Source organism: Carettochelys insculpta, chromosome 6 (assembly GCF_033958435.1).
Source record: "Carettochelys insculpta isolate YL-2023 chromosome 6, ASM3395843v1, whole genome shotgun sequence".
Lineage (NCBI taxonomy): Eukaryota > Metazoa > Chordata > Testudines > Carettochelyidae > Carettochelys > Carettochelys insculpta.
This window is the reverse complement of record NC_134142.1, coordinates 51,055,247-51,080,181: the sequence shown is the minus strand read 5'-3', so window position 1 is coordinate 51,080,181 and position 24,935 is coordinate 51,055,247. Positions and strand designations below refer to the sequence as shown.

General features: G+C 41.5%; 1 protein-coding gene across 2 annotated transcripts in view; it reads right to left on the bottom strand.

Annotated features, from left to right (window-relative positions):
- Positions 1-24,935, bottom strand: part of PRKD1 (protein kinase D1) — a 225,965-nt gene that overhangs the window by 90,050 nt on the left and 110,980 nt on the right. The window lies entirely within an intron of this gene.

The following is a 24,935-nucleotide window of genomic DNA, read 5'->3' as shown; positions in this document are numbered from 1 at the left end:
TATATATATATATATATATATATATATAAAGTCCCTGGAGTTTGACTCAAGTCACCTCGATGATATTTATCATTTCAGTATAAACCAGAACCCTTTTGTGTTTCAGTGCCTTGAGTTGTAGCATGAAAGAGCCTTACCTTTGTCATTTCATAAATTATTTCCTTCAGAAACCTGAAATTAATATCATCCAGACCTGAGAGTGTCCCACAGCAAAGCCATGGAGTAGAAGACTGATAGGGACAAACTCTATGTGGCTTACCATGTAGAATTTTGCTGGAACCATTCTGTCTCATTGGAGGGGTACGAGGGCTGAACTTCATTCTTGCCATCCCACTACTTCTATTCCAGTCTAGCCATGAGAATACCTACCCTGTCCCTTTCAATTTCAAGATGACTCTTCATTCCCACTGAATCCCACTGAAAGAAGCAACCTGAGAGACCGAATTAGCACACCTCCAAGCCAGCACCATCCACTTATTCAAATATCAGAACTCTATTTTTCTGGCAGCAAAAGATGGCTAGTACTATCTTCCTGGAAGGTAAGAGTTGTACACAAGGTTGCAGTGCTCTGCCAAACCTGTAAGGCTTGATCTACACGAGGGCAGAAAGTCAATTTCTGATACGCAATTCCACCTACCTGCCATTAGCGTAACTAGAATTGATGTATCAGAATCAACTTTCTTACCTAGTGTAGATAGGGGCTCTTCAGACTTGCACCAATGTCCCTTATTCCATGCAATAGAGTGGAGTACAAGGGTCAATGGCTGAGATCAAGAGAGATTGATTTTTCCACGTCTTAACATGCAGCAAAATCAAACTCCGGAAGATTGACCATGCCACAATCAATCATCAGGTAAGTGTAGATTCACCCTAAGAGGAGTTTCTGCCACTGGAGGTTGAGAGAGATAATCATCCTTTACATTCTTCTTAGCGTAGCCTCCTATTACTGCAATCCATAGAGGAGTATCAACGTGAGTAAATCCGAGAACCTGAGTAAACCTGGTACCTGACTTTCCTTTTTTAACACATATTTTATCTTTGGGATGTGCATATCTGCATATGCACCACCTAGACCAAAACTACCCCTCAGCTGAACGTGAAAATCATATTAACTGCGAAAAGGTTTAAATGAACAAAGAATTCAGTCCCATGCATGGGTTAAATGCAACACTTACCTATGCTAACATAAATCTGGAGTCACTTTACTAAAGTTTTTCAAATGACTCAGGAGCTACACAAGCATAACTGAGAACTAAATCTGCCCAATTCTTCTATATCTGCTTCCTTGAATTCCTCTGTTTCTGATCGACTGAATAAAGTAAGGAAAAGACAGATTTTTGAGGATCCTAGCTAGACCAATATGAAGGCATCTCCTACAATTTTATATTCAGGGCAGAGAGGATGACATATTCTTGGTCTATTTACATACACTAATAATAATTTCCAGCTCTTAATTTTTTATTTTTAAATGAAAATAACCTACACACCCAACTCTCACTTTCGTTTGATTCTAAGATCCAAAGTTGCTATCTCCTGATGAAATATGTTCAATGTTTCAGACACTTAAGATTAGGGGTGGGAATTAAGGAGTCAATGGGCCAGACACACTTTGCCAAAGTTGGCCCCCCTCAAGCTGTCAGATGTTTTATTTACCTACATGACCACCTATACAGGAACTCACAGCTCACGCTGGCAGTGGTTCATTGTTGCCAGCCAATGGGAGCTGCAGGAAGCACCGCGGGCCAGGCCACCACTTCCCACAATTCCCATTTGTCAGAAACCGCAAACCACAGCCATTACGAGCTACCAATGTCCATACCCGAAGACACACGGGTAAATAAAGTGTTGGGTGGCCTGCCAGAGGCTAAGCCTGGGAAACCATGTCTGTCTCACAGCTGCTTACTGCCCACCCCTGCTTTACAAAACTTAAGTTAGTCATTATTTACAAGTTCTCCTAATACAAGGCACTGATCCTGCATTTCAAGTCAGTGGCAAAGTTATAAATGAGTTCAACAGTGCAGCATCAACTCTTATGGATACAAAGACAAGGATAGTAAGGAACTTTCTTGAAAAGTGCTCAACAGATCATGTCCAGAACTAAGGGCTTGCCTTCACTATAGTGTTATGTCAATGCTGGTACATCAATGGATGCAGCTGTGACAGTGTAATGTGGCTGATGAAGACCCACTAAGCCAATAGCAGAGTGCTTGCCCTTCAAGGTAAATATTCCACCTTAATGAGAAGAGGAAGATGTGTTAAATGTAAATAAATGCATGGAGACACACATCTCACAGAACTGGAAGAGACCTTGGGAGGTTACTGAATCCTGTCCCCTGCCCTCTTGGCAGGAGCAAACACCATCCCCTTTTCTTTTTTCCCTTCTATCTATTTGCCCCAGGTCCCTAACTGGCAAGAATTGAACTCACTACCCTGGGTTTAGCAGGGCAATACTCAAACCCTTGAGCTACCCCTCCCCATGTTAGAAAACCATCTCCTGTTGACATTGCACAGTATGCACACTGCTTTAAGTCAATATAAGTTTCATTGTTTGAGGAGGGGTGATTTTTTCAAACCCTTAAGTGACATCACCTAACATCAAATTAGGCAGTAGAGAAGCCCTATGCCATATCTGATTTTCCCCTAATCCTTTAAAATTAAATACTCAAAAAAATAAATATTTAATTTCAACATATAGCAACCATGTTAAAAAATTTTGAAAGTGACTTGAGATTTTGTGTGCCTCACTTTTTGAATGCCCAAATTTATGGAATTTTCAGAGAATGGCTCTTCAGCACATTCTGAAACTCAGGCCTGTATCTGAGCTTCCTGGACAGAGTCTGGGAGGGGTTCTGTGAAACTCTTGTTATGTAAAGCCACTTGTTTACTGAAGAAAGCAGAGTTCCTGAAAGCAATCTAAGCACTGAGTGACCACTGATCATCACATGTCCCTTTAATTGCCTTTCTAGTTGGGACCCACGAACTTAGACATAGAAAATCATTGGGGCATTATTGAAAATCTTGGCCTGTATGTTTGAATTTAGAACTATAACCCATTAGAAACTAAATGTCAAATTTATGAATTCGTCTTAGCTATTAAGAAGCTTTTCATAGTTTTATTGTCACCTTCAAACACTATCTTTTTAACATATTGCTTTCAAAACACAGTTTAAATCTTGTACTAACACAATGTAAAAAATAAAGCGTCATTAAAAACCAAAACAAAACCCTGTGCAGTACTACTTCTGGTGGCTGGTGAAGACCCACTAAGCCAATAGCAGAGTGCTTGCCCTTCAAGGTAAATATTCCACCTTAATGAGAAGAGGAAGATGTGTTAAATGTAAATAAATGCATGGAGACACACATCTCACAGAACTGGAAGAGACCTTGGGAGGTTACTGAATCCTGTCCCCTGCCCAAAGTAGCTGGTATTTTTATTCTTCCCAGAGCACAAACTACCTCCTCTTCTCCCAGAAATGAGTTGCCTCCCCGACATATGCTCTCAGCTGCACCAACCTGCAGCAAAGAACAGCATGTGGGGCAGTCAGCATGTGTCCTCAAGAGAGACCTGAAGCTGGGGCTCCAGCAGGGCAGTGTTCACTAGGTGGAGGTGGAGGTGGGGGTGGGGAGAGGAGACTCAGCACTTGGCTCCTTCTTCAAGGAGATATAGGAGTTTGTTATGTCCTTTCCCCACCAGTGATGCAGGGGCCTAACCTGGCACTGCCCCTCCACTTAGCGACTGGGCGGAAGTGGGGAGGCAAGAGTCATGCATGACTGACTGCTCCACCACCCACACAAATATCTGCAGATATCCACAGATATGCAGGGCTCTAGCAATAACAACATGCTCTTCATGGCAGGACCATCATTCTGTTCTATATAGATCGCTTAACACAATAAGGTTCTGGACAGGGATGTGAGTGGTGCAGGGCAGGGGGTTCGGGGGTGTGGGAGGGGAAGGCCTATGGGTAGGGAGGCTCAGAGCAGGGGGTTGAGAAGTGTGGAGAAGGCTCAGTGCTAGGGGAGATTGCAGAAGTCAGGAAGGGAGGGCTTGGCAAGAGGGGATTGGGAGTGCTGACAAGGGCCACCCACACAACGGTGCACCAGCTGTGATGGCTCCCCAAGGGTTGTGCAGGGCTGTGCAACTCAGCCACCTGCAGACCCCTGGCACTAGCCCAGCTGTTGGCAGCTTTCCAGGGTTGGCTTGGGGTGACAGAGAGCTGCACGGGAAGGCTCCAGGGTGACAGGGACCATGCATCCCAGCCACTGTCTGCTCTCTGAGACTGGCTGAAGCATCAAAGGTCATGCTGCCGGCCAGCAGCTCTTTCCCAGAGGAGGGGTACTTGTGGTCATTCTGGGGTCTATGGATATGTCTACACTGCAAAGTTATTATTCCAAAATAAGCTATTCCAGAATAACACACTTGGGGCTAGTGTAGACACAGCCTAAGCTTCGAAATGGCCATGCAAATGGCCATTTCGAAGTTTACTAATGAAGCGCTGAAATGCATATTCAGCACTTCATTAGCATGTGGGCGGCCGTGGCACTTCGAAATTGACGCGCCTCGCCACCACGCGCCTCGGCCCGACAGGGCTCCTTTTCGAAAGGACCCCACCTACTTCGAAGTCCCCTTATTCCCATCTGCTCATGGGAATAAGGGGACTTCGAAGTAGGTGGGGTCCTTTTGAAAAGGAGCTCCGTTGGGACGAGCCACGCAGCAGCGAGGCACGTCAATTTCGAAGTGCTGCGGCCGCCCGCATGCTAATGAAGCGCTGAATATGTATTTCAGCACTTCGTTAGTAGTTTGGGGCTAGTGTAGACACGGCCTTACACTACAGGGAAGCCCCAAAATAAGCAAAATTTATTCTGAAATAGTGTGTCCACACACAGTAGAGCCTATTCCAAAATACTATGTCTACACTGCAGCATCATTTTGGAATATTCTATTTCGGAATGATTTATTTCAAAAATAGCCTTTATTCCCTGTCTACACAGCCCCTATTCTGAAACATCTCTTTTGGAATAGGTACTATTCTTCGGAGAATGGGGTTTACCAAATTCGAAATAACCAACCACTATTTTGAAATTAGTTTGAAATAGCGATTTTGTTGTGTAGACTCTTGCGAAGTTATTTTGGCATAATGGCCCTTATTCTGAAATAACTTTGCAGTGTAGACACACCCTAACTGTCCCCGTCTTGCTGCCCCCTGTGGCTACTCTTGAGAATAACAGTCCCTGCTAATACACCACTCCCTTTGTGTTTGATAAGAAACAATCACATTCCATGCATGTCCCATTATCCTGGCACAAGTAAACCCTTACTTTGCTTTAGGTTATGGTAAGAGGAAGCTGCATACCAAATTTGGATGTCCTACCTCTTACCCTTTAAGGGGGCTCTTGAACAAAGGGACTCACAGACAGACAGATGGACACAGACAGATAGATGCACAAGGGCTCTAAATTATATAATAATCGTTAAAATGAACAGTGGGGCTAATGATTTAACTTTGAAATAAGAATGTTAATCTAACTTAAAAATACCCACTAGTCTCACAATTTGTAACCGCTTGTATCCTTAATATTCCATCAATTGTTTTTCAGACAAAGCCCTTTTTGATTCACCAAAAAGAATTCTGATTGCTTTTGCTGGGCTCTTTAGAAAAGGCTTCAAGTGTGATGCAGTGGAGGGCACTGAGGTCACCATGACAGCAGAGTTTCAGCCACTGTTTAGTTGTCCTGGTAGCAGAACCCAAGGCTCTTTCCCCCACCCCCAGATTAAATACTTATTTATGGGACAGAACAAATGTATGTGTATCAGCCTTTTATTTAACAGGAGAAATCAGGTTGATAATTTTTCAACTCTCATTCTTTTAGACCATAAATCCTGAATAACAGATTTTCCAAAATGGTTTTAGACAATATTTTGAAGGCAAAATGATCTGCTTCTTTTGGGCACTTGTAATAACTGAAAGAACACAATGAAAAAAAAAATAAACGTGGCAAACAGTGTTCCTTAATTTCGTAATAATCATCTGTTCTTATGTAAAGGTGTTTGAGGTTTGGAATCTAAAAACCCTCAAGCTTTCAGAAAACTCGAAGCTTGTTTTTTCAGAGTCTTTGTTGCTGTCCGCATAAACATCTCATATAAGTGATTTCAAAGTTCTTCCCCCAGTTTTAAGGAGCCAAACTTGTAAGCCAAACACAGCTGAACTGTAACTGACATAATGTATGATGATGGCACGTATGTGAACAGGCCTGTGCCTTTGCTCAGAAAACATTAATAAATAGGGGCAATTGGCATGTGTGAATGGAGTGGGGGGATCAAATGCTCCTCCCTGGACCACTGAAAGCATTTGTTCTCCTTACTTCTGCTCCTACATGCACCTTCCTCTTTCACAGACCTTGTCAGCTTCTGAATTGCTGCACTGAATGCCCCACTGAAAAGAAAGCTAGGTAGACAGGAAAGGGTGAAGACTTTTCACTAACTCTGTCTTGTTCAAGGGAAAATTTAGTGATGAATTCATATTCTGAGCAGAATTTTATCTTTCCCCACAAAATTGGTTCTGCAGAGCTCCTGACTGCCAGTAGGGGGCGCTGGACCTGACAGAGCCCAACTCCCTGGTTCCCAGCAGATACTGCTGAGGGATGAAAGAGATGCAGGATTCTTGGAACCTGTAGTTCCCCGCATGTCTTCAAGGAAGGAAGCAGCTTTTGGATCATGCCAACAGTGAGCAGAGCATCTGGCCCGGCAGAGATGGAGGCCTTGTGCAGTGTCATTTGTGCGCAGGCTAACACTGAAATCACCATGGAAAATTCAGCCTGGTCAGACTAGCAGCCAGTTTTTCCCTCTAGATCCCTGGGCTCAGGGAAGTAGGGTGAGTGGGTGCCCCACTGTTGTGCTCTAGGGAGGAAGGGGCAGTGTTTGGCGCAATGGTATGGTTCTGGGATAGAGGAGGTGCTTATGTTGGAGCTGAGCAGAGCCCTGTGGTTGGACTCAAGTGAGCATGGGGGGTGGAGAATTGCAGTTGTCTGAGCTGGGAGGCCCCTGCATAGCCTCTTTAATCATCCCCACTTGCTCCCTTCCAGTACGCCCACACACACCCCTTCTGCATTCCCCAAATGCCCCCTCCATCAGTCTCAAAAGTACTCCTCCTCCAGCTCACTTTCCCTCCCCACAGAGTGTCCTCTATTTGGGAATCTCTATACAGTAATCCAATTGGCACAAAGCGAAAGAGAGACAGAGAGAGAATTGACTAAAAGACAGGAAGGACAGAGTTTTCCTGAAAGCTGTGCTCAGCTGGCATGTGTGACACACCCAAACTGAGGTGCCCAACAAAAGCCTAACAAAAGAACAGAAACTGGGTTGTCATGGTTTCTTCAACTCTCTACTCCTGAGGGAATCTTTTTTTGTTGTCTATACTGTTACAGATATACTTGCTGACAGATATTTTGAAATAAATTATCAAAAATAATGGAAATTGGTTCTTTTCACAAAAATATGCAGAAATGTAAAACAGTGTTAATGAAACTTTTAATTTTTAGATGCACAAATTTTAATTTTGGACACCAGATTTCCTGAGCAGTACTTTCTATCTCAATCACATTGGGCCTAATGAAGGAGAACATCATCATCCTTTCTCTAGGGAGCACAAACTAACCAAACTAGGGCGGTGTCTACACTGGCACAAATCTTTGAAATAGCCATGTAAATGGCCATTTAGAAGATTACTAATGAGGCACTGAATTGAATATTCAGCACCTCATTAGTATAAGGATGCTTCTGGCCATCGTGCTTCGAAAGTGTTGCTTTTGAATGCCCGTGGCTCAGTGTGGCTACACGGGGTCCTTTTTGAAAGGACCCAGCACATTTTGAAATCCCCTTATTCCACTCAGCTGAAATGTGCAGGGTCCTTTTGAAAAGGACCCGCGTGTAGCAGCGCCAAGCTGCAGGTGTTCGAAAGCGGCCCTTTCAAAGCCCCATGGCCGGAAGTGTCCCAGCTAATAAGGTGCTGAATATTCAATTCAGCGCCTCATTAGTAGTCTTTGAAATGGCCATTTTCATGGCCGCAGCCTAGGCGAATGAGCAGAAGGATAGACAATTTTGAAAAATGAAATGTTATGCACATAGGGAAAATAGTTTTACTAAACACTCAGGAAAAATGGTGTATTTACACAGCAGCCTTATTCCGAAAGTTTGTTTCAGGGAGAAGGGCTCTTTCAAACATGGGGTTTACTTTCAAAAGAGCCACATCTACACTGCTTTTTTTCTTACAAAAGAAGCTCTTTCGAAAGAATATGCAAATGAGGTGCCAGATATGTAAATCTGTATATCATTTACATTTTCAATTTCCCTCATTTGCATACCTCACTCGAAGGAGGAATGCAAGTGTTGACACAGCCTTTGAGAATGAAACTAGAGAAGAGAACACTAGGATCAACTTTCCCCAAACAGCCATAGCAAAGCATTACTACTGTGTTTGCCACCACACAGTAAAATTTTGATATTTTAACTAAAAAAAAAAATCTTGTTGAAGAGAAATGGATTGTTTTCATGTCTATGTTACTTAGTTTGGCAACAGTGATAGTCATTAAAATATGTACCAGTTGGTGGTTCTTTTAACCACCTGTAAAAACAGCCATTAAACTCATTACAATTTTTACTGAGATAGGTTAAAGCGAAATTATGTCAAGCTGAGCTAACGGACTAAGGGTGAAATCCTGCCCCCCCTGAGGTCAGTGGCTACACAACTATTGACTTCAGTGGGGACAGGACTTTAGCCGCAGAAACGCCCTCATACCTCTGAGTTATTCCAGATGGAAACACACTGGTGGGACAATGCAAGAAATCTTGTACTGCTGCCAGTTGTGCTATACATAGTTAGTCAGTCAGTCAGTCAGTGTATTTTATTACAGTACAGACAGACCTTTTAAAATTTGGTATATGTAGTCATTACCACTGTTATACAATTATACTTATTTCCAACATGAATTGGCTTGTATTCATTACTCATAAAAAGCAGATAAGTAAGAATATTCATTTTCCTTTCTTGCTTTAAAAAATAATTTCCTAACAAAAAGGAAAGGAAAGATAGATTTTTTTAATGTAAGCAGCAGGTATATTTCCTTTACCAGATTATTTTACAATAATTGGCTGAGTGGTGTAAAAGATTATTGTATTTCTCAATGAAGAACAGTTGGAAGAAAAATGATTTTGTATTACATAAAGACAGATTTGGGAAAGCAGCTCCTTAAAATTTGATGTTTCTGAGGGATTACCTTCCCCGTGGATTCTACTTTTAAGTATGAGTACTAATTTATTTAGCCAATTAAGACTTTAAACCAATAACAAAGCAGTAACTTTTTAAGTTATTAATCTTTCAAAATTATTACATTGATTCTGCAACTAAGCATCCATTTCTGGTATTACAGCATTATTATTATCCCCAAGTTTTTACAGAAATGTCACCTGAGTGGCATAGATGCCAAACAGTTTCAGAGGGTATATCCAGAATCCAAAAAGGAGCATTAGAACCACTGCTAGTCTCTTTCCCTTCTGTCCTCACATCTTTCCTGTTCTTCCCCCACATGTTCATCTCACCTTATTTTTAGCCCCATATTTGTCCAAAGCCTACTAAAACCAGTATAAAGACTTCCCCTGAACATGATGTGCATCACATGGTGTCTTTTATCTGCGAAGTCAGCTGCAGAATGAAATGGACAAAGACTGGAGAACAGTTTCCCTCGGCAGGCATAGTTAATGCTTGAACTGTACATATAATCTGAGTAAATACAGGCTTGGTCCCTTGCACTTGTAACACTATTGGACAAGCCCACAGGTGTTGCTGCTGCTATGGATTATCTACAAACTTTTTGAACATCAATTTTGTTAAATTGTGGACTTCTTTCACCCTACTGATTTAGTTAAATTGGTGCAAACACTGTGGGTAGACAATGTCTTATAGAGGAAGCAGAGACACTAGCAGGAACCCTTTTGGAATCCTTTGTTAGGAATGATAGAAGACTGTGGGGTAAACAGTATCTGATAGCATGCAGACAAGGCCAATCATACTGGCTATGGTTACACTAGTGAGTTTTGTCGACATAACACCGGTGTTGTTGACAAAACTGGTGGAACGTCCACACACAAAATGTGTTTTGCCAACAAACTCCCAGTTTTGTCGCTAAAACTGGTGGAGCATCCACACACAAAATGCCTGTTGTCAACAATTTGTCAACAAAACTCAGCACTTTCACCGTCAGTGTTCTGCCTCTCAGCCATGAGACATAATGCTGAAGTTGACAGATTCTGTCAACAAAAAAGGCTGTGTGGATGCTGTGGGGGGGGGCCTTCTCTTGAGACACAAGGTGTCCAGCACAATGTACAGCCCCGTCTCTTGGCTTCCAGGTGCCGGTTTTGTCGAGAGAGCAGCCGGGCAGTCCAGCAGCGATGTTGACAAAGTGAAGCACTCCTCCGATTGGCTTTTGTGTGTGGCTGCACTCTGTTGACATACGTTTTCTCAGGAAATCTTTTCCAACAGTGACTTCTGTCTACAAAGTGGTATAGTGTAACCATAATATGTGAGTTACATGATTGGGTATATGATGGAGCTGGATTCCAGCAACAGAGCTGGCACACAAGAGACTGGGGCCATTTGATTTTGGAAATAAGGGACTTTTGAAGTCAGGTGGTCATTCTGAAAGGTCCATGGCTTCATAGGCAGCGTGCATTTCGACAGTGGCACTTTCGAAACGCGCAGTCACCATTTTCCTAATGAGGCTGCATCTTTATGACAGTACCTCATTAGCATAGCCCCTCTGAAAGGAGGGGCTAGTGTAGCCACAGACGAAATGAAACGCTTCAATTTCCAGAAACATCAAATGTTCTGTTTCTGTCAAAAATATTGAAACAAAGTATTTCAATGTTTTCAAAATGAAATATTTCAGAACTGACATTTCGCAGAAAAAGTCAATGTTTTGTCCCATTTGAGCTGCGTCTACACGTGCACGCTACTTCGAAGTAGCGGCACCAACTTCGAAATAGCGCCCGTCGCGTCTACACGCGTCGGGCGCTATTTCGAAGTTAACTTCGACGTTAGGCGGCGAGACGTCGAAGTCGCTAACCTCATGAGGAGATAGGAATAGCGCCCTACTTCGACGTTCAACGTCGAAGTAGGGACCGTGTAGACGATCCGCGTCCCGCAACGTCGAAATTGCCGGGTCCTCCATGGCAGCCATCAGCTGGGGGGTTGAGAGATGCTCTCTCTCCAGCCCCTGCGGGGCTCTATGGTCACCGTGGGCAGCAGCCCTTAGCCCAGGGCTTCTGGCTGCTTCTGCGGCAGCTGGGGATCTATGCTGCAGGCACAGGGTCTGCAACCAGTTGTCGGCTCTGTGTATCTTGTGTTGTTTAGTGCAACTGTGTCTGGGAGGGGCCCTTTAAGGGAGCGGCTTGCTGTTGAGTCCGCCCTGTGACCCTGTCTGCAGCTGTGCCTGGCATCCCTATTTCGATGTGTGCTACTTTGACGTGTAGACGTTCCCTCGCTGCGCCTATTTCGATGTTGTGCTGAGCAACGTCGAAGTTGAACATCGACGTTGCCGGCCCTGGAGGACGTGTAGACGTTATTCATCGAAATAGACTATTTCGATGTTGGCTGCACGTGTAGACGTAGCCCTGGGGATGAAAACAAATGTTGAAATGCTGGATCTTACCACAGAATGCAAATTCAGAATTACAACACAGAATAACCCTCAAGCCAAATTTCTCACAGAAAAAATGTAAAATCAACTTAAACTTGATGGCACAGTCTGGATTTTTCTAATTTATTGAAAACCCAAATTTTAGTGTGATCAAACATAGAATATATGCAAACACAATCAAAATTAAATAGTTTAATATTAACATCTGGTGGTTGTCTTCTAAATATCATAAATGTACTTATCACTAAGGCTGTGGCCACACTTGGCCAAAACTTCGAAACGGCCATGCTAATGGTCATTTCGAAGATTACTAATGAGGCGCTGAACTGAATATTCAGCACCTCATTAGCATTAGGATGCTTCTGGCCATGGTGCTTCGAAAGCGCCGCTTTCCAACGTGCATGGCTTGGGACGGCTACACAGTGGTCCTTTTTGAAAGGACCCCACACATTTCAAAATCCCCTTATTCCCTTCAGCTTTTGAAGTTTTGGCAAAGTGTGGCCACAGCCTAAAAGTTATTGATCTACCTACTTTTATGTTTTCTGTGATAAACATAGATGTGTAATGTATCGTATGCATGAAGCTCTTTGTCACATCACATTGTACCAAGAAAACAAAATATTCATCATCATAATCAGCAATCCACTTTACTTATCTTCCTTGATTACGAAAATTTTATTTATTCATTAAACATTAACACTGGTTTTGATTTAGGATATAGATATATCCAAATGTATAGGTAGTAACAGTGCACATTTCTTCTTATGAACAGGCCTAATCCAAACCCCACTGCTCCAAATCTTTATATTTTATCAGTGTGTTAGGTTTATGGCAGACGACGAATTAGCAACATTGGAAAATGAAGTCCTCTGTTACTCCACAGACAAGCTACTGCATAAGTGGGAGCTAGAAGCAATTCGACACACTTCTCTGACAATTAGTCTCAACCAAACACTTGAAGTGACAGAATATCAAAGTATGCTCATGCAGAAATTAGCCTCTCCAAAGAGACTGCTGAGAAAGATGTTACCGGACAACGATCATTTCAATGAAGATCAGTGCAGAATGAAACAAACAAATTCATGGAAGGCGATCATTACTATGCTTTTCAGCACTAGATAACTCTAACCCAAACTACATATCATTCTTAGCTATTGGCATTTTGAATTCCAATATTAAATGAACTAGTGGCATGAGTTGCAAAGTTCTAGTGAACACATCTGAAAAAGGCATGATTACATGACTGTATAAAAGCATTTAATACGGTGTGTTATGGAGTGACCTGAAAGATGAAAACAAAACAAAACAGGATACCACAGTACTAATCACTGATGGCCACATCAACACCACTCTCTACCAGAGATCCACTGACTGCTACACTTACCTATATGCCTCCAGCTTCCATCCAGCACACACCACGCAATCCATTTTTTATAGTCAAGCCCTTAGATACAACTGCATCTGCTCTGATCCTACTGACAGAGACCGAAAACAAGACCTCTACCAAGCATTCATAAAACTTAATTACCCACCAGGAGTAGTTAAAAAACAAATTGGCAGGGCCAGACGAATACCCAGAAACCAGCTACTTCAAGATAGGCCCAAGAAGATCAATAACAGAACACCACTTGTCATCACCTATAGCCCCCAACTCAATCCCCTGCTACACATCATTAAAAACCTATGACCTATTCTGGATCATGATGCTACACTCCACAAGGCCCTATGTGACAGGCCTGTCCTTTCCTATGGACAACCTCCTAACGTAAGAAAGATTCTCACCAGCAATCACAGGCTACACCACAGTACTACTAATCCTGGAACTTTTCCTTTCAACAAACCCCACTGCCAACTTTGTCCACATATTTATTTTGGGGACACCATCGCTGGACCTAACCATTTTAGTTATAAGATCAAAGGACCATTGTCATGCACTTCCAGCAACATTATATATGCCATTATGTGCCAACAATGCCCTGCCACTATGTACATTAGACAGACTGGGCAAAACCTTCACCAAAGAATAAATGGACACAGAGCAGACATCAAGAAACTCAATACAACATAAGACGGTCAAGGAACACTTCAATAGAACGGGCCATTCTGTTAAAGACCTGAGAATTTGTGTCCTGGAGCAAAAAGATTTAAAAACAGATTAGAGCGAGAAGTTTGTGAGTTGGAATTCACATTCAAATTCGACACATTAACATGTGGTATGAACAGAGAAATCAATTACTTCACACATTACATGGACTGCTTCTCTTCCTCTGAAGCTCCTGATTATCTCAGGCAGGACAATTAACATCCCCGCACCTGTCATCCACCTCCTATGTATTTGATTTGTTAGTTTTTATTGCAATTTTTTTTTGGTCCTCTGTGCTTATAAATGTCAGTCTGTATTGGAAATGAGATTGATCTGATGAAGTGGGTCTGTCCCACAAAAGCTCGTCACCAAATAAATCATTTGGTTAGTCTTTGAAGTGCTACATTTCTGCTGTTTTGTTTTGTTGACGTACAGGCTAACACGGCTACCTCTCTGTTACTCCTGAAAGATGAAGATGGATAGCCATAATTATGTAATTGTTTTTCAGCTAGCACATTACATCAGTGTCTTTTTGTAGAGCATGCAATCTTGTTTTAAAACTTCTCAACAGGAAGCTCGGGTTTCAAAAATCAGACAAATTTTTGAATGTAAATATATTTAAACAACTATACAAAACTAATAATTTTTTACACTTCAACATATGCATTTGGATTATACACACAGCCACAAAAGACTGCAAAAATGAGGATGTATAAAAACCAGTTCTTGTTCTGTACTGTTCTTAAATAAAAATTAAGACAAGTCTACAGCTGGTCAGTTAGAAAAAAATTCAACAGAAACATCTGTTGGAAAAAGAAGGCCCTTCAAAACTAGAATTAGCCCATTTTGACATTTAGATTTTTCCATCAAAACTTTTATTACAAAATTGCTTTCATTTTATATTAACTATATCATAACATGAAAATGTCAAAATCAAAAGTTTTTATTTAATTGAAATAAAACATTTTGCTCAATCCCAAACAATGAAAAACTCAGAATTTTCTTTCATAAGAATTTTGAAATTTTCAGGTTTCATTCCTAATGCTGAAATCCTTTCCAAAACAGAACTTTCATTGTTCAGACAGCTGTAGACAAATTGTAATAACTTATTCTTCAAAACACATAGACTATCTAACAATACTTTATTCACAAAAAAAAAAAAACCTGGAGAAAAAGAAGAAAGGAAAGAGAAGACAGAAATAAAGGTAAAATTGATCTTAGGAGGTTATTGTGAAATATTATTGTGCTTAATGATTCAATTTCCTCCTTTTCTATCTTTGTCATGTAGAATGATTTTTATTCCCTATTGTCTCCTCTCTTCCTTCCTTCCCCCCAGTTCCCTTTGGCTGTGGCCACACTTGGCCAAAACTTCTAAATGGCCATGCAAATGGCCATTTCGAAGATTATTAATGAGGCACTGAATTGAATATTAGCGTTAGGACGCTTCCGGCCGCAGCACTTCAAAAGTGCTGCTTTCGAAAGCGCACGGCTCGACGCAGCTACACGGGGGGTCCTTTTCAAAAGGAGCCCACTCCTTTCAAAATCCCCTTATTTCTCTCAGTGGAGGGGAATAAGGGGATTTCGAAAGGAGCAGGGTCCTTTCGAAAAAGACCCCTGGGTAGCCGTGCCGAGCCACGCACTTTCACAAGTGGTGCTTTCCAAGTGCCGCGGCCGGAAGCTTCCTAATGCTAATGAGGTGCTGAATATTCAATTCACCACCTCATTAGTAATCTTCAAAATGGCCATTTGCATGGCCATTTCGAAGTTTTGGCCAAGTGTGGCCACAGCCTTTTTCAGTTGTCTTTTTTTCACCTCCTTTGCTCTAGGACATGTTTCTCTTCCAAATGAATCTGTTTTTTGGGTTCCTTAAAACTGCTACATGGGGAAACACCTGTTTCATAAGGACTGAGCAAGAATAAATATAGTTATGGTTTTTTTTCGTTCTGACACAAAAGTTTGTTTTGCAAAATCCTTACTGAGACTGAATATTCTTTAATAAATAAAAGAATTAAGAAATCTATGTGTGATGTCCATCCAGAAGGGTTTAATCTATAAAATGAGAAGTGGTTTTGAAATTCTGAAGTCTTGACAATTTTCTGCTTTCATTTGTCTCAGAGAATGACACAACAACACATGAAAGGGAAAAGCTGCTGAAGGAATGGACACTATCCAACCAACAAGGGTACAGAAAAAGCCCATCATGCTGCACTAAAAAAATGGGTGAAAAGCAAAAACATAAATAAACAAAAAATGCTAAGAGAATTTGAATGAACTGTTACTAATTACTAAAACATTACTAATTCAGATATCTTGCTTCTAGATACTGCAGCACACATCATTTAACTTCAGCAACTCAGACTAGTGGACAATCTTGCATTCTGCTGTATTATGCATAATTATTTGAGTCAAGTGTGCTATGTTTTTATTGGTGGTAGCTTAGTAGAAATTTTATGTTTTATTTAGATGTTAAATTGCTGCAAGTATTGAAGTTTGTATAAGTGACATAACTTCTCATAATACAATCAAAGTATTTAGGGAAAAGAGAAAGCAAAGGACTATATGGAGACTATGTCATTAGAAATAACAGTAAATATTTTCATCTACTATCATTTTGTATATGTTTTTCTTCCAAAGAAATATTTGTCAATAATACTTCAAACTATTCACATACATCTTCCACAATGCTACTTGTAATAAGTTCTAATAAATTTTCACTTTTAAAAATTCACATTAAATATTTTATTAAATCATATCGTTATATTATCTACATGGTAGTTCATGAAAGTTTTCATTAATATTTCACCATTGGTTTATTTTCTTTAAGAATAAAGTAAAGCTACTTTTCAACTTCAAAGTATCAGAGATGTTGATGTATAAACTGTCAATCAATTGCAGTTTACTCACACAATTGTCTCAAAAGTTGAGATTAATGTTAAATAACTGAATACCAATTGTTAAATATTTTGCATGTTTTTCTACATTTTCAAATATATTAATTTCTGTTTCAACACAATAGAAAGTGGACAACACTTATTGATTATTGAAAATGTATCTGCACTTCAAAAGGATAAAAGAAACAGTATTTTTTAAATTCGCCTGGCACGTATTGTGGTGCAGCCTTGTTATCATGAAAGTGTAACTTACAAATGCAGATTTTTTTTTGTTACATAGCTGCATTTCAAAAGTGAAATAGCACCTCCAGCATATTAGACAGACAAGGTGACTGAGGTAATACTATTTATTGGACCAACTTCTGTTGGTGAGAGAGACAAGTTCTCCAGATACAGGGAGCTCTTCTTTAGGGATATATACTTATTTTGTCTGTGTGCTGGTGTTTAACAGATAGGTCTCAAAAGTAACTGTAAATGGGAAATGCTCACAACTCCATACAAATGTAAGTTTATAAACCTAGGATCAAAGACTGCAGGCCATGCTTACATGATGCATGGACTCTATCCTGGGAATCAGTGGCTTTATAAAAGACTTGGGATCATGGTTGATAATCAGGTGAACATGAGATTTCAGTGCAATGGCTTGAGGTGTTATAGGCAGGAGAGAGAGAGTAGGACGGTGGCAGTAAGGGTGGAGTTTGGCGAATGGGTTCAGACGTGCCCCGCCCCCACAGACTGCTGTCTCCCCTTAGCTAGATTGTGAACATGCTCTGGCTCACGAACAGCCTATGGGCTGTGAGTTTGAGACATTATAGCATCTTTGTATTTAGGTGAGATGACTACTGGAAAACTGTGGCCAGTAATGATAGCAAAATTAAAGAGCAATGGTGATAAATGGACGGGGGTTCAGATAAAAAAAATCTGAGAATGCTAAAGAATTGTAGGACATGACATAGTCTGAAAGAACTGAGGTGCTCAAAATATTTAACTTTTCCAGAAGAAGATTTAGGGGTCACTTGATCACAGTCTGTTAGTTCATTTCACTTCATAGTACATTTAAAACAGAAATTTGATAATAGAGGGCTCTTCAACCTAGCAAGCACAAGGTTCCAACGGCTGGAAATTGAACCTAGACAAAATCAGATAGCAAATAAGGCACAACTTTTTTTGTTGAGTTCACTGAAAACTGAAGAGAATGTGATTCTCTCCAGAAAACACAAGAGAAAATTATTCCTATCATTTGGATCATATATTCTGTTGCTACTAAAATTGTGACAGCATTTTACAAAAAAGCAAAGTCAATGAATCTCCATTGATTAAACAGGGTTTATTTTCAGTTGTTTACATTCAACTCTTTGTCTTCTAAGTATGATAAACAACAGCTCTACAGTAAACCTTCTGGAATGTACAGACATACCTACACATCTATATTCAATAGAAGCCATTAAATTCAGTTAGAGGTCAAGAACAATAGGGCACAGTGCCCATGTAAAGCATGTTTCTTCAGTTCAATGTTCCCTTTTAAAAGGTCACATTTCTGCTACATTCTTTTCAGCCTACCTACAATTCTCTCTGTAGGCTCAACTAGACAAGTTATCTCCCTTTTCCTACTCTGAATTATTTTGTAGAATTGCTCTGCAGTATTAAATAGTTGCTACATTTCGCAAGAGAGGTTTTTGCATCTCAGTGGTGGGTGAATACACGTCCACCCCCAATCATTCAGCACTGACAGATTATTTGACAATTTAATTTCAGTGAGGCCTATCTCCCTCAAGAATATTTTAAAACATTTTAAAAGTCAAGATAGGAACTGCCTGAGGGGTTTAACTCTTCCATAAGGTGGTTCTCAGAAATAACTTCTTCCAGAGTTGAGAGGAACCACACTATCACCGTTTGAATCCTTGTGGTGACTTTGTCTCATCTGTCTTCAAATTACTCTCACCTTCCATGCTTTGTAAAGCTGTGCCCAACTATGTTTCATCTGCCTTCACTATTAGGCAAATCTGCAGCTGGACCAGGGCTGCTCACTGAGCTGGACAGACTCATCCCTCAGGCATGTTGCAGCAGCCTAGTCCAGGGCAGCGTCTGGTTAAGATGGCTCTGAGGCACAGATATTTCATTGATTGTACCAGAGGCACAGGTTAATCTGCATGACAGCAACACTTGTCTAAAAACCCTCCTGCTACCTTGTGGTGTTACAGATTTCTTATGCTTATAGCCTGTCCTTAATTCTCTTCTAGCCTTGTCCAAAGCCTTGTTTGAAGCTGTTTCATCCTTGCCTTTACCCTGTTCCGAACCTGCTCGGGCCCTGAACATGCTACGTGACTCCAGACCCTTCAGGACTCCAACTTGACTTTGACAGGCAACCTGCTTCTGGTCTCTGATTTTGATCTTGATTTGGCTCATCTTGGATCAATTCTGACCCATCACCTATCCCCAGACCCTGGTTTCAGTGTTACTTTGGCCCAGTCACAATTCTACATCCACTGTCAACCCTTCATACCTGTTCTCAACCACTAGGGCTAGGATAATCCTCCCTGATTCTATTACTGGTTCAGTAAAGCACCTAAATGTAAGCTTCAGTTGCAACAATTTTCAACGGAATTTTAGCAAATGCTTAAAGTTAAGCACTTGTTTAAGTGCTCTGATGAATAATGATTGCTTCATTAAGTTCCTAAATGCTTTATTTCCAGTGCTTACTAATGCCCTCATCAGACATGGCTCCCTTACATAATATATGGAAAAATAAACTGATTGTTTTGCACCTACTTTACACAACTGTAAATGACTACACCAGGTGCAAGGCAATGAAAATTTAAACTTGACATTTCTAAAAACCATATACACAATTTAAAAAGAAATTCTTCTAAAAATATCCACACAACATAGCAAAGCCCATGTCATTCTGTTATTCTAGAGCCTCAGAATTTGCCCAAAATTAATCTCTTCCAGCAAATTTATGATGTATAATTTAAGGTCATGTTTAAAACAGAATGTTCAAAATATCCCCTATTCTGAACTTCAGTGCTGTTTGGATGTCACCAGGTTCAGAATAAGTTATTTTGAAATAATGTATGCAATTTGCATAGTGCTAATTGTATAAATTATTTTGAAACAAATCACTATATAGCAATAGCCCTAGAGAGCAACAGATATATATAATGCCAAAAAAAAAAGGAGTCACTTAGTCTGAAGAAGAAAAATGTCAACTTGCTTTACAAAAATGAAGAGATCAAGGAAAGTTGTTTTTTTTTAAATGCTGCATTAGCACCACCCTTTATTTTATTCAATTACACATGGTTTAGACAAACTAGAAAATCAAGGCAGTAAGACATATTCAGTTATGTTTTCATCTAGGCTACGTCTACACGTGCAGCCAACATCGAAATAGCTTATTTCGATGTTGCGACATCGAAATAGTCTATTTCGATGAATAACGTCTACACGTCCTCCAGGGCCGGCAACGTCGATGTTCAACTTCGACGTTGCTCAGCCCAACATCGAAATAGGCGCAGCGAGGGAACGTCTACACGTCAAAGTAGCACACATCGAAATAGGGATGCCAGGCACAGCTGCAGACAGGGTCACAGGGCGGACTCAACAGCCAGCCGCTCCCTTAAAGGGCCCCTCCCAGACACAGTTGCACTAAACAACACAAGATACACAGAGCTGACAACTGGTTGCAGACCCTGTGCCTGCAGCATAGATCCCCAGCTGCCGCAGAAGCAGCCAGAAGCCCTGGGCTAAGGGCTGCTGCCCACGGTGACCACAGAGCCCCGCAGGGGCTGGAGAGAGAGCATCTCTCAACCCCCCAGCTGATGGCCACCATGGAGGACCCAGCAATTTCGACATTGCGGGACGCGGATCGTCTACACGGTCCCTACTTCGACGTTGAACGTCGAAGTAGGGCGCTATTCCTATCTCCTCATGAGGTTAGCGACTTTGACGTCTCACCGCCTAACGTCGAAGTTGGTGCCGCTACTTCGAAGTAGCGTGCACGTGTAGACGCAGCTCTAATGGGTCCAATTTGGTCAGTTTCTGAGTGATTCCTGTGGGAGTTGAGGTCAATCATCTACTAAATGAAGAAACAGAGACTACTGAAACATTAGTCACCAGCAATATTTTCTCCAGTAGTCAACTAAGATCATTAATAGTATCCTTTGGCACTAACTGATTTGAATGGGACTCCTATATCTAGTTCAAATATAGACCAAGATCTTGTGAGGTCCAATATGCTAGTTTAAAAAGTGCATGATCAACAATATAGGGAAGCTGCAGGGAAGCACAATCAGCAGGTCATCACAAGACTCTCAATACAACTTCAGGTATTGAGGGACAGTCTTCTTTCTTCATTAAGAAGATGAACTAAGAGTGCATTCTGTTTTTTAAATGGCCTATCACAGCCAACATGGCTGAGGAATGACCTAAAGGCTTCTGATAAGCTAAAGTTCACTTGAGCAGGATTGTCTTGTTAGATAATTCCAGGCTCTAGAGAACAAACTCCACCATGAAGCTTTTAGGGGTCCATGCCAGTCCCAAGCCTGGAGAAAGGAAGAGGGTTGGTCAGATGAGTGTTGATGTGCTGATCATACAACAACAATACAAATTCAATCTGATGCCAGTATGACTAACTGCTAAAAGATGCTGGCTTGGACCTCACCTGGATAAACAAGGTCTGCAATACCATTTGAGTGATTAGGTCTGGATCGATAAGTTGGCTACTGAAAGAAAATCACAGCTAATGCATATACTCTCAAATAGGAGAGGCAGACCCCATAGAGAATTAGTAGATGATCTCGTGGATTGGTGCAGAGCTAGTCTACAGAAACTAAGCCACTGTGCACTGGACAGGGAAAGACAGAAGGAAATAGAGAGAGAGGCATCAGACACCAAAGGACGCTGAGAGCCTATGGTTGTTGTTGATGATGATGATGTAAATAACATGTTCTCATTTCATTTTACATTTAATGAATTGTTTCCAAAACCTGAACATACTTGATATGTGCATCTCTGTTCTATGTTAAATACATTTATATTTGTTTATTAAAAAAAAACAAGTGCCGTAAGCTAAGCAGAATGTAGGGTTGGCAACCCTCCAGGACTGTCCTGAAGAGTCCACAAATTACAGATTAATCTTTAGCTGGAGACCACGTCATGAAACTTCCAGGAATTTCTCCAACCAAAACTGGCAACCCTACGGCCAGAGCAAAGCAAATCAATGAATTCTGTGAGTGTCCAGTGAAAAAAGGGAGTAGATATTCCAGAGGGATGCTTGAAGGACTCAAGGGCTGGAGTGTGCCTATTTTAACCTGCAGCAGGGCAGGAAAGTCTGTGTAGTCCAGTAGAGCAGTCTTTGGGTTGCCTATGACTTGCAAGCTGTGTCTACACGTGCACGCTACTTCAAAGTAGCGGCACTAACTTCGAAATAGCGCCCGTCGCGGCTACATGCGTCGGGCGCTATTTCGAAGTTAACTTCGACGTTAGGCGGCGAGACGTCGAAGTCGCTAACCTCATGAGGGGATCGGAATAGCGCCCTACTTCAACGTTCAACATCAAAGTAGGGAACGTGTAGACGATCCGCGTCCCGCAACGTCGAAATTGTGGGGTCCTCCATGGCAGCCATCAGCTGGGGGGTTGAGAGACGCTGTCTCTCCAGCCCGTGCGAGGCTCTATGGTCACCGTGTGCAGCAGCCCTTAGCCCAGGGCTTCTGGCTGCTGCTGCTGCAGCGGGGGATTCATGCTGCATGCACAGGGTCTGCAACTCGTTGTCGGCTCTGTGGATCTTGTGGTGTTTAGTGCAAGTGTGTCTGGGAGGGGCCCTTTAAGGGAGCAGCTGGCTGTTGAGTCCGCCGTGTGACCCTGTCTGCAGCTGTGCCTGGCACCCTTATTTCGATGTGTGCTACTGTGGCGTGTAGACGTTCCCTCGCTGCGCCTATTTCGATGTGGTGCCGCGCAACGTTGAAGTTGAACATCGACGTTGCCAGCCCTGGAGGACGTGTAGACGTTATTCTTCGATGTTGGCTTCACGTGTAGACGTAGCCGCAGAGTCAGGGAGCTTACCCCTAGTAGGAACACGCAAGACTCATAACCATAAATGCCACCCAGAAAGCAGTATACAGTAAACTCTTTCATATCCAGCACCCTATTATCTGGAACTCTAAAATAACCGGCATTTTAACTATAAGTAAATTTTAGATATGTTTTCCATAAGTACAGTACAGTAAAAGTAAAAACAGATAAATACTGCAAATAAAGTATAAGTTTACAGTTTACAATATCACTGTTGTTGGTACATAAAGTACTCTGCATACATTTTTGTTTGTTTGTTAAGATGTAATCTTGTTTTTCTCAAGCATTATGCACAGCTAGCTATACCTCTTTATTATCCAGAATATTTGAATATCTGACAACCTCCTGGTCCTGGGGATGCTGGATATGAAAGAGTTTACTGTATTGTACCCTGCAGAAGAACTTGTTGGTTGTATCTCTGGACAATAGTTGATGGGTGGAAAATAAAACAGAAAAATAAACATCTGACAATAAGATTTGCAAGTGTTCTCATACTGAATACAAAAACCTGCTTGGTAGGATTTGTCAGCCTAGCAAAAAGGAAATGTACACTGAACACAAGAAAGTAAACCAGCTTCTCAGAGGAAGAGGTACAGAGGGGAATTTCATGACCACAGGGGGGAAAAAAAGAGTATGTATGTATGTATTTCTTTCTTTCAGATTTGAGAAAGCTGCATATGTAACTAAGGGCTTGTCAGATCTCCTGCCTTTTGTCCCTGAAAGACATTCACAATAGTGGATTGGTATGGAATTTCAGGACAGCATGAAGCACCGTTATATATGGTCCTTCATGCTCTCATAAAATTCTCACTGATCCACTTCCTCTGTTTAAATCTAAGGCCCTTAGCAACAGAATTTTTTCTAGAGTCTAAAAACAAATGAGCCCACTGTGAGAACATCTATGACTGTGAAGTCTGAGCCTTCTAGTTTCCAAGATATCACATAGCAGTTGGCTAACTAGAGCGAAGAAATAGACACTCAATATAATGTTCTTAGTAACTGAAATCCCACAGGGAGGACTGGATGACATTACTAGTATCTGAGAGAACCTCTCTCTCTAATATTAAAAGGAGAATATTTTAGAGAATTTATTCTTTGGTCCTTCTTGATTTTTCTGGCAATCAGAGGAAGAGGCATGCAATTATTGTACAATTATTGTGAACAACTGAGAATTGTTCACAACCAAGAGTATGCGAGATCCTGGCATCAGAAAGAATACATTAGGAGACTACTTCAAGAAACAAGCCACATATCTTAAAAGTACTTCATAACAATACCTTACATCATCCATTCCTCCCAGAGAGGGACAGGGGGCCTGGGCCAGAGACCTGGGCCTCTTCCTGCCTCACCAGCTAGCCTAGACTAATATTCTTGCCTGCAAGTAAAGGAAGTCAAGAGTCCTGCACTTGGGATGGACGAATCCCAAGCATTGTTACAAGCTGGGGACTGACTGGCTAAGTAGCAGTGCAGCAAGAAAGGGCCTGGGGATTACAGTACATGACAAGCTGGATACAAGTCAGCAGTGTGCCCTTGTAGACAAGAAGGCTAACAGCATATTGGGGTGCATTAGGAGGAGCATTTCCAACAGATCTAGAGAAGTTATTATTGCCCTCTATTTGGCACTGGTGAGGCCACATCTGGAGTATTACATCCAGTTTTAGGCCCTCCAGTATAGAAAGGATGTGGATGCATTGGAGAGGGTTCAGCAGAGGGCAACGAAAATGATTAAGGGAGTGAAGCACACGACCTGCAAGAAGAGGCTAAGGAATTTCTACTTGTTTAGTTTGAAGAAGAGAAGAATGAGAGGTGATTTGATAGCAGCCTTCAAATTCCTGATGGGAGCATCTAAAGAGGATGGAGAGAGGCCGTTCTCAGTAGTGACTGATGGCAGAATAAGGAGCCATGGTATCAAGTTACAAAGCAGGAGGTATAGGTTGGATATAAGGAAAAACTATTTCACCAGGAGGCTGGTGCAGCCCTAGAATGCATTACCTAGAGAGATGGTGGAATCTCCACCCCAGAGGTTATTAAGTCCCAGCTTGACAAAGTCCTGTCTGGGATGATTTAGTTAGGGTTGGTTCTGCTTTGGGAAGGGGGCTGGACTTGATGACCTCCTGAGGTCCCTTCCAGCCCTACAATTCTATGATTCTCAGGAAGCAGATAAGTTGCATATTTAACAAATCTTTCCCCACAACAAAGAA